The sequence below is a fragment of the Panthera uncia genome, unplaced genomic scaffold, assembly GCF_023721935.1.
Source record: "Panthera uncia isolate 11264 unplaced genomic scaffold, Puncia_PCG_1.0 HiC_scaffold_1917, whole genome shotgun sequence".
Taxonomy (NCBI): domain Eukaryota; kingdom Metazoa; phylum Chordata; class Mammalia; order Carnivora; family Felidae; genus Panthera; species Panthera uncia.
In genome coordinates, this window is record NW_026058599.1 from 3,162 (window position 1) to 10,675 (window position 7,514).

A 7,514-nucleotide genomic window follows, 5' to 3' on the forward strand; every position below is an offset into this window, starting at 1 on the left:
CCTTGTGGCCCCTCCTCTGGGCGCTTCTAGAAAATTCCGCAAAGTGATGGGACCCGCGGGGCTGGGTCACAAGGCTGGCGTCCACGTTGCTCACACCCTGTGCCCTCCCCCCTCCTCTCTCCGACGGAGCGAGTGAGCCACGTGGGTGAGGGCCTTGCGGGTGGGGGAGGGGGGAGTCCTCTGTCCTACCACCCGAGAGGAGCCTCATCCTGTCCACGGCGGGCGAGGGGCTCGGCAGTCAGCCCCCTCAGGGCTCTGTGGGTCCGCGGGCTGCAGGCCCCTGGTCAGCTGCGCCTGGACTCGCGACCCACAGAGACTCCGAGTCTGTGAGCGTTTGCTCCGAGCCGTGGTTTAACGTGGCTGTTCTGGAGCGACCTGTGGCACGGTGACGGGTCACTCGCGGGTTCAGACTCTGCGGTGCCGCTGGGGTGGGGGCTCCGGCCTCCGGGGGGGCAGACCCCCTGCACGTCCCCCCTCCCCCGCTCCCCTGGGCAGTGGGGCTGGGAGGAGGTGCCCGATGCCCCCGGCCTGGGCCGGCGTGTGTGTGTGAGCGCCCGGGGGGCTGTGCGCCCTCTCCTTGCTACGCGCAGCCAAACGCGCTTCCCCTCCTCTGCTGCCCTCGGGAGGAGGGGTGTCTCCGTCTTACATCTCGGGGCCCGTGACGGAAAGGAGGTTTCCATTTCGGGCAGGTGTCGCTGTGGGTTTGACGCTCAGCTTGAGGTGCCGAGCGGCTGAACCGGGGGCGAAGGTGGAGGGAGGCCGTCAGGCCGTCTTCCCGAACACCCACCGGCGGGGCCCTGGACAAAAACCCTGCCGCTTCAGCCACGGCCCCCAGCTCACAGACGGGAGCGCGAGGCAGCGTTTTCCGGGAAGTGGTTGTTTTCCTGGAAAACTTTTTGAAGCCAGATGGTCCGGGACTGTCCCGCCACCCTGCTTCCTTCCCCTGATGTTTGCCCCGCCCCCTGCATACGAGGCCCGTGCCAGGAGCTGAGGCCAGAAAAGTAAATACGGAATACAGGACTGTCCCCATCCTCGCTGGCTTAAAAGCCAGTGAGGCGAACATGTAAAATCTAGCTTTTCTAGTGAACTGAAAATGGTGATTGTTTATCGAATTTAAAACATAAGGAATGGGAGGAATACACAAAAATCATCCTGAGGGTATTTGATGCTTTTCACGGGCACTATCCATTTTTGGGAAGACCTGGCAGAGACCAGCCTCTCAAGCGAAGGTCTGGCCGTGATGGTGTCACTGTTGAGGGCAGCGTCCTGAGCACGGGCACGTGTGGTCCTTTTTGGCCAGGCTGTGCGGATGACATCAGGATTTTAGAACGCCCAAGCTGGATGAGGTCTTAGATAGTTCTTCTTCCAAACTTTTCAGGGTTTGGGTTTTTTAAAAAATATTTTTAATCTTTATTTATTTTTGAGACAGAGACAGAGCGTGAGCAGGGAAGGGGGACAGGGAGAGGGGGAGACACAGAACCCGAAGCAGGCTCCAGGCTCTGAGCCGTCAGCGCAGAGCCCGTCACGGGGCTCGAACTCATGAACCACGAGATCATGACCTGAGCCGAAGTCCGATGCTCAACTGACAGAGCCACCAGGGCGCCCCGAGTTTTTGGGTTTTTTTTTTTTTACAAGGAACTTGAGATTCAGAGAGAAGACAGTCGTCCGGGGTCACACAGTGCTTGCGTGTGATGCTCCTAGGTCACCTGATCAGCTTTTCACCACCAGGGATCTGGATCCCAAGGTGGCTGGGGAAGCAAGCACGTGCTGGGCCCTCCCGTCCCCAAATCAAATGGATGCCGTGACGCGTTTGTGCTGGAGCACAAGGAGGGCGAGCAGCAGGCAGGAACGGAGCCCACCCTGAGAGGCAGCAAACAGAGAAACAGGAGGCGGTAAGAGCCCGGGACACAGCCGGGTTTGTGCCTCAGAAAGCAGGCGGGTCCCACTGGGAGTCAGCGGGGTGGGGGAGCTGGAGGCGACCTGGAGTGCTCCACGGGGTCTTCGGCTGCGCTCCCAAACCCGGGATCGCCAGGGTGGTTGACTTGATGGCGAACCTCCTTCTCGCCTGTAACGAACGCACAGCCGTCAACATTTGATCCATGAAAACCAGGAGCTTTCATGAAAGAGATGGCAAGGTGGACACGGAGAAGCTCACACCTGAGGAAACAGAGTTAACAGGGCTCTGAGTGTATTTAACATCCTCGAGTAGGCGTGAGGGGGCACCATCCACGGAGCCACTCAGATCGTGATCAGAATCACTTAGAAGCCCCAGGAATTAAAAAAAACTCACGTAATTACGGAAATCAACAGATAGGTTGGAGGGAAGTGTTTGCGGTGAAAAGCAAATGACAGTTTCTGACGATCAAAGTGCAGAACGGCCGTGAGACCCGGCGCCGTGGGGTTGAGAGACGGCCCCCAAGGGCTGGGTCTGGAGTCCCGGCCTCAGCGAGTGAGCGTTGGAGAAGGGACGAGGGGGCCGTGGGAGGTGGGGGCAACACTGAAGCCCAGATAGTGGAAGATCCACTATGTGCTGTGCACGACTGATTACAAACGGGAGCTCGCAGGTCGCCAGTGTGGACTGGGGACACAGCCCTGACCGGCGCTGACGCCCCCAAACGCCCACCACACTCTGCCGCCGATGGGGAGTGATGGAGGCACCGGGTTCTGGACTCTTCCCACATTGGTGCTGGGCAGACAGACCCAGAGGGGGGTCCCTGGGGGCCCGGCCTCCAGGCATTCGTGCCTTCGTGGGACCCCTGCCCCCCGGGGTGAGGGTAGGGCTGTGAGGCTCCTGTGCAACGGGATGCGGCATAGGTCACGGGTGGCGTTCCCGTGATGCTGTGACACAGGCGGGACCCCGTGTCCCCCTCCCGGCAGCCCCACAGAAGCCAACAGCCACTTCCCGACCCTCGTAGGAGAGGCCCACGTGTCAGGACTGGGCGTGGGCTGGAGGGCCCCGGAGGGACCCGGGCCTCGGCCCTATGACCTGCCAAGAGTTTGGGTGAGGCTGGGCGCAGACGCCACCCCAGTCGAGCGTCTGCGAGGGGTGCAGCCCACTGAGGCCCGGAAGTGGAGACCGGAAGTGGAGGCCCGGCTGAGCCCCGGAAGTGGAGACGCCCTGAGACCCGGAAGCAGAGACCCGGAAGCGGAGGCCCGGCGGAGCCTCACGTAGCTGCCCGACCCCAGGGGGCTGCAGGACGGTGCCCGTCCGGCCGGCTGAAGCTGCGGGGTTCGTGGTGATTTGTCACGCGGCCATGGAAAACCGACTCAGGTGATTCTGGGGAGGTGTGGTGTCGACGTGGGGCCGATCCCGGGGTGCAGTCTGGACGGCAGGGGGTGGGCAGGGAGGGAAGCGGCCTCTGATGTGCGGCCCCCCGGCTTCCTCCCGATGCGCGTCAGCTGGGCCGGGGGCTCCGGCTGTGGGGGGCAGGTCATCGAGCGACTTGACGCCGGAGCCCGGGTGAGCAGGGGCCCGTCCTGTGGTCAGGACGGCAGGCACGAGGGCAGCCGCGGCGCCCCCTGCGCGCACACGCGAATGCGAACACGCCCGAGGCCCGTCCGCCAGCGGCTGCGCGAGCGGGACCCGTCTGCTGCCCGGGTGTGGTGACTGAGGGTGAAGATCCCGGGCACGTCACGGCCCCTGCCCTGCTCCTCCTGGGCGGGTCAAGCGCCCGCCGTGCTTCGATCGAACGGTCCTCAGTGCTGAGCTCCGGCGCCGCCCGAGCGCGTTTCCGCGAGGGGGGGAGGGGAGGGGGGGGGACTCGCGGGCTCGCTGACAGGTGCCGGGTGCAGGTGCACAGTCGCGGCTCCAGCAGCGTCGCCCGCCGGGTCGCGGGGAGGCCGCGAGGGGGGGAGGGGCGTGGAGCGGTTTCCGGGGACCGGCCCGCACTCCCGCAGTGACCCCGTAGGAGACGCGACCGCCCCTGGGGCCCGGTGGCCGGAAGGGCCGCGGGTACCGCCCGCCGTGTGCGGTAGAGGGGGAAGGGCAGAGTCAGAGGAGGGGGCTCCTCGGCGGCCTGAGCCCCCGCCCCGGCGGCAGCCACGTGCCCCGGCCAGCGTCCCCAGAGCTGCGTGGCACCCACCGGCTCCCAGGGACAGTTCCCCGTCCGGCCAGGCCACCCCACGTCCAGTCCAGACGGTGAGTGTTCTCGACGCCACCGCACATTATTCCCCCGCGGAAGGAGGCAACGGGGCCACCCGTCCACGGCGCTCAGATCGGTGTCCCCGTGTGTCACAACAGCCAGTCCCGGTTAAAGACTGGAGCCGCGGCTGGTCCTCCTGAGCAGCTCACCCCGGCCCCACCCGGGGAAGCGGCGGCTCCCGGCCCCCAGCTCGTGCGGGCGTGGGGCTGGGTCTTCACCGACGGCCACAGAGGCGGAGACGGTGTGAACCCAGCGCCGCCGGCTGTGAGTAACAAAGGCCCAACTCAAGCCGACGTAAACAATAAGGGATTTATTGGCTCACGTAACAAAACCGTCCACACGGAGCGCAAACGCCGGCGAAGCTTGATCTTACGTACTTAGCGATGCCACCAAGGACCTGGTTTTTCTGTGCCAACTGTCCCCACAGCGGGATCCACTTCAGGCTAAGGATGGGGCACCACCCACGACCCCTCACGCCAGCAACACGGTCTCTGCTGGACATTCCCCACGTGGCCGGGTCGCTCTGGCCGAGCTGTGTCCGTGAACCAACCCGTAGCCAGAGAGTCGGAAGGAGCCGCTGGCCTCGTCCAGGCTGGGGGTTCCACCCCGGAGGTGGGGACCCTGAACCCCCCCCCCCAGCAGAGATGGGGGCTGCTGGCAAAGCAGATGGCACAGCCGACGCCCCCCACCACACCCCTGCATCTTACACGCCAGCTCGCCCTGTGCTGAGCGGCGACCTGTGTGTGTCCAGCGTCCAGGACAGTTGATCCCTGGACGCCAGCGAACTATGCTGGAGGCCACCGGACACCTCCGACCGGAAGAAAACGAGCCTGTGTCCCAAGAGCTCTGACGGCCACGAAGGCCACCCCCAGCACTGCCCTCTCCCCGCGGGGCCCCCAGGAGCCGAGTGGCTCCTGCTACTTTTCAGGGGAAAATGCATCGTGTGTGCAAACATTCGTGCACTCAGGATCTGATTTTAGCTGTGAGACACTTCACTACGAGACGCGCATATAATTAAGCAGTTTCCTTCCCCGGGGTCTGGGAGCCTGACTGTTCTCTCTCATTGACACATCACTGCAATTATCAGAAATAAATGTGTCTTAGCTTTTGCTTTTTTTTTTTTTTTTTTTTTTTTCCGTTTTGGCTTTCCCAAATTGATCCACGACGGGAGAGGGACCCCGTGGAAATTATGTTTTCACACAGGTTCGTGTGACTTTGCAGCCTGGCCATTGAGGGTGGGGCCTGGAGGCAGTCGGGGTCCTGCCTCAGGTCTCCCCCCAGATTCACACCGGCTCTTACTCCTTGGCCGCTTGGGGTAGAAGCGGAGGGCTCTGGGAGGCTGCACTCGCAGAGACCCGACGGACGTGTCCCGAGGACAGCCGGTCCCTCCCCTGCTTCCAGGCTCTCCCCCCGGAGTAGGCCGTGGTGCCGGCCGCTGAGAACAGGCAGTCGGGCCCCTGTGTGGACCCTGACCCCATCGTATTCACGTGCACGGCCGGCTAAGGTGCCCCGTGAGCTACAAGGCCATCAGAGTGGGTGGCTGTCCACCCGGAAGGGGAGGAGGTCTCGGGCACCCGGGGCAGGGAATGAACCATCTACCAGGAGGCACGGCCCGCACTGTGGCTGTTCTGACTCTGGGGAGGGGGGAGGGAAGCCCAAGGGCCAGGCCCGGGTTGGCCCTCCAGCCACACCTCTGCCCTTCTCGGCCTCCCCGGCTCCTGGGTCTTCTCCCCGAGGTCATCTGGGTGGACGGGAAGGGTGAGGGCCGGAGCTGGGGAGCCCGTCACAGGAGGCGGTCGGCTTCCCTCCGTCAGTGGGTGCCGCCGTCCCCTCGGAGTCTCTGGTTTTGCCCCTGGGCCGCCTTCCAGGGCAGGCTCGTGAACTCTCGGTGGGCCTCACCCCCTCCTACGACCCCAGGGAAACGGCCTCATCAGCGGCCTTCCCGGACCGGACCGCAGAGCCACAGCCGAGCCAATAAGCCTTTAAGACCCAGGCGTTCCCAGCTTAGAGCAGAGGGAGGCTGTGGGGAGGACGGTCCAGAACGGGTGGGGGCGGGGGCGGGTTTGGTGAGCCAAGGGCAGGGAGGCGAAGGGCAGGCCGCCGGGGTCCCCCCACCCCTGGCCGTGGTGGCTCTCAGCTTCCCGTGGCCGGCAGAGAACACAGGGTCAGGGCATTCTGACGCCTGGTCCTTAAAATCTCACATCCCCTTTTCTTCCCGCAGTGCAGCCTGCCTCTGGCTGGGGGAGGTCAGACCCAGGGGCCCGGCTGGGGTCACCCCAGACCTGGAGAAGCTGCTGCGGGGTGCAGGGGCCGCTGGGCGTGGGCCTGTCCACCATCATTCGCCTCACAGGGGGTGGCATGCAGCTGTCAAGACCCTGCAGCCAGCTCGGGGCCCACCCCCGTGTCCAGACCCGAGCTCTGGTCTCCAGGGCCTTGTGCCGGAGCCCAAGGTGCCATTGAAGGGAGACCCAAGTTGGCATCAGTGGCGCTGCCCCCAAGGCTGAGCACCGAGTGGCCGTGAGGACGGTCCGGTCCTGGGTCCCCACCTCTGTCCTCACCCGCCCGCTCCCGTCCTCCTGCATAGACTCGGAGACACCCCCCCCCCCATTCACCTATTTTGCAGACGCATCAGGGTTTTCGGAGCCTCTGAGCCTCTGTACATGCTGTTCTCTCTACCCTCTCCCTCTGGGCTGCCGGATTAACTCCCACAGATTGCTCAGGACCGGTTCAGGCTGTGCACTCCCGAGACCCAGGCCCACGGTGACCCCGGAGCCGGCACGTCACATGCTCCTCTGCTGCTGGCCTTCTCATTCCCATTTGTGACCACCCCTCCCCTGCCCCCCCCCCGCAAGGCTGTGAGCCGGGAGTGGGGGCCCCCACCAGGCAGCAGCGTCAGCCTCCCACACACAGAGACAGTGCGCAGGGAGGGACGGGGGCTCGGTCTCGGGGACAGGTGGGAGCTGCAGCCACGGCCTTCCCGCCGCCCCCCCCCCAGGACCGTGCGGATGGAACCGGCCACCCCCTTTCTCGTGCCCCCAGCACGGGACCTCACTGGGAGCAGGGCCGTCGAGATGGGTTGGGCAACCAGTCCAGGTGGCCCCCCAAGGCAGTCCCTCCTGGTCTCCCCACGTCCACCCCAAGCCCCCTCCTGCCGGCCCATGGACCCCTTGGGTCTGGGCTCCACCCACCCCGCCTCACCCCAACCTGGGACGGTGTGAATCCCAGCTTTCCCAGGACGTGGGAGGAAGAAGCCAGGGAAGGGGCCCCTCCAAGCGCCGAAGCTGGATGGGGTGGGGGGGTGGGGGGCACCGAGCTGGCGGCAGGTCCTGAGGTGGCTGTGTGCACGGCGGGGGGGGGGGGGGGGGGGGGGGG